Genomic DNA, 3,385 nt, shown 5'->3' with positions numbered 1-3,385 from the left:
AGAAGTAATTTCAAGGTTTGGAGTTCCAACCAAAATACATTCAGATCAAGGTAAACAGTTTGTAAGTCACTTATTCATGGAAATGTGCATTATTTTACAAATAGACAAAAGTAGGACTACACCATATCACCCAAAATCGGACGGAATGGTCGAACGTTTTAATCAGACTCTTTGTGCTATGATAAGTGCTTATATTACAGAGAACCAGAGAGATTGGGATAAACAGCTTCTATATGTAATGATGGCCTATAGGTCCACTGAACATGAAACAACAGGATTGAGTCCCAACATGATGATGTTTGGACGTGAGACATTACCCCGTTAGACCTAATGTATGAAATACCCTCTGTTATAAAACCGATTCCTCCTATTCAATGGGTTTGGGAACTAAAAGAAAAATTAGAAAGTGCGCATACGTTTGTTCGAGATTATACAAGTAGTTCTATGAGTAGACAGAATAAATACCATGATATGAATTTGTCCAGTTTGAACAGTTTTCAAAAGGTAAGCTCGTTTATGTTTATTTTCCGGTTAAAAAGATAGGTTGCACCTCAAAATTTATCTGCTTTCGGAAGGGCCCTTTCCAGATACAAGAGAAGTCATCAGATGTTTTGTACAAGGTAGATTGTGCAAGGTTTAATCAAACGCAGATAATACATGTAGATAGACTCAGAAAAGCAAAATCACAGGTATAAGCAGGTGAAAGTGAAGTAGTTACGGATCAGACAGCTGATGAAAATATGGAGAGTTTAGAGACAGAGTCAGATGATATAGAAGAAGCAGAACCTTCAGTAAGTAGAACAGGTAGAACTAGGTAAAAGCCTGTATGGTTAAAAGATTATATATGTTCTACTTTCAGGTCAGAGATATCAAATTCTGGTCATAATGTCATCTGTCCTGAAAAGTTTGAGGAGCATGTATAAAAGTGTGCCAAAGAGAGGTATGAGTGCAAGATATGTGATAAAACCTTCAAGAAGGTCGAATACTTAATCAGACATAAGAAGCAAAAGCATTCCTCTGAAAAGAAGATACCTAGAGATGAAAATAATGAAAAAGGTCGTTCTGAGGATGTGAAATGTACTGAAAGAAAGCAAGCTCCGACTGTTGAAAAGAAGGTAAAAGTTATATCTAGTTCAGAGCAGGATACAGATGAGAGTGACTGGGATCATGACCCCGAAATTAAGGTAAGAGCAGAAGTTAGTGAAGAGATTGATGATACGCAAAAAGGGAGAATTTATAGGAAGAGGACTACTCCAATGCCTCTTGTTGCGCCTATTAAAGATAAGAAACTTGAACACCTAGGCAAATGTAAGGCTAGCAAGGAAAAGGTAGAAAATAAAGCCAGTTATGAAACAGAAGACTCAGGAAACTCAGAAGAACAGAACAGAATTGAAACAAAGAGGAAACAGGCTCATGCCTTGAACATTGAGATATCAATTGAAAGCAAAGATAACAAGGTTATCAGAAATTTTATAGTTAGTCAAGACAATGATGAATTATTGGCTTCATCTAGTGTCATTAAGGAAGGTTTTGCATTCAGTGGAACTGATGTTAAGATCAGTGACTTTATTAATAAGGATATTATAATACAGCATGAGAATATTAAGGATGAAACCTTAGGAAGAAAGACAGAGATAATTATATGTTATGAACATTTGTAATCTTAAGACTGATCAAGGATACAGTATAATATGTTTTTGTCACTCATAGCTGTATGGTAGTGAGATAAATATTCTATGTTTTTATCAGTTTGAAAGTTTGTTTTGAAATAAAGTCAAGCGGGACGCTTGGAAATGGAGTCGTGGGTAATGTCATGAAATTGGTCCTTTTCGCGTTTAACATACATTTCGGTTAATTAATTAGGTACTTTTCAACTGAATTTATTACAACTATAACTTCAAAACATCGTCGATCTTTAGTAGTTTATATCAAGAAAATGTAAGCTGTTTATTGTTTAAATATGATCAGAAATTAGTAATGACAAGGTTCAGATGTAAGTATATATCGGTAAATTGTATTTGAAACAATTGGTATACAGTGGTCTATGTAAAAGTCAGAGGTATGTCCGTATGCAAGTGACGTCATACGGCCATATAAATACACACTGCGCATCCATATTGGGCAGATCGTCGACAGAATTTGGAGAGTGCAGATCGAAGATAGATTGGAGTAAAATAATAAATTAGCCATAATTATTACTGGGACTTTGGTATAAATAATCTAGATGAGGCACCCTCATATTTTCATCTTCGGCTCATCCTTGCTGGGTCCTCTTGATAGCTATATTTTTTTTATTGGTCTGGGTTTGTTTAAGGTAATAATGCCGAAACTAGATAGGTTCGAGACAAGGTTTGAAACATAGGTTTTAGGAGAAAGTTGTTAGGTGTTTGAGACATTTGGTTTGAAACAGAGTTAAAGTTTGGACCTAGGTGGGTTGTGGAAAGGTCAGTCCCTCATCCTAGCAGCGTATGCTCGTACTTGATGGGTTTCTAATCCATTTACTCATTCTAGGTTGAGTGATTCATGACAAGGTATTGAAGCGTTTGGTTTGAAACATAGCTGGTAAAGGTTAAAGATTTAGGTTGCTTGAAACCAGCCACTGTGTAATAATTAAGGACCACAAACTAAATTGATTATATGCTTGATGTTAAAGTGATTTTATGTTTCAAACAATCATTTACAAATCATTGGTCGAACCAATCAGAAGCAAGGTAGCTTGAGAAAAAAATATTAAAAAAGTTTAAAATTAATCAGAAGCAGATAACTTGAGAAAAATTATTCATTTTATAAAGTAACGATCGGTACACGTGACATAAACTTATAAGAAAACTAAGTTTACGAGTAAAATTTTCTAAACCGATGGTAGATTATTTTTAGATTCACCTGTCACGTAGTAACAAGGTGAGCTTTTGTGATCGCCCGTCGTCCGTCCGTCCACAATTTCCTTGTGAACACGATAGAGACCACATTTTGTATTTGATTTTAATCAAACTTGCGCACAATTTGTATGGGCATATTATCTCGGTTCCTTTCGAAAACTGGCCAGATTTCATCATGGGTTCAAGAGTTATGGCCCCTTAAAGAGCAAAAATTTGCTAATTTTGGCTTGTGAACACGACAGAGACAACATTTTGCAATCAACTTTAATAAAACATGCACACAACTTGTGTTGGCATAAAATCTCGGTTCCTTTTCAAAACTGGCCAAATCCCATCATGGGTTCTAGAGTTATTGCCCCTTAAAAGGCCAAAATTTGCTATGTGAACACGATAGAGACAACATTTTACAATCAACTTTAATCAAACTTGCACACAACTTGTGTTGGCTCGGTTCCTTTCTAAAACTGACCAAATCCCATCATTGGTTTAAGAATGATGTCCCCTTA

Source organism: Mercenaria mercenaria, chromosome 18, assembly GCF_021730395.1.
Source record: "Mercenaria mercenaria strain notata chromosome 18, MADL_Memer_1, whole genome shotgun sequence".
Lineage (NCBI taxonomy): Eukaryota > Metazoa > Mollusca > Bivalvia > Venerida > Veneridae > Mercenaria > Mercenaria mercenaria.
The sequence above is the reverse complement of the archived record's forward strand: the minus strand, read 5'-3'. Positions refer to the sequence as shown.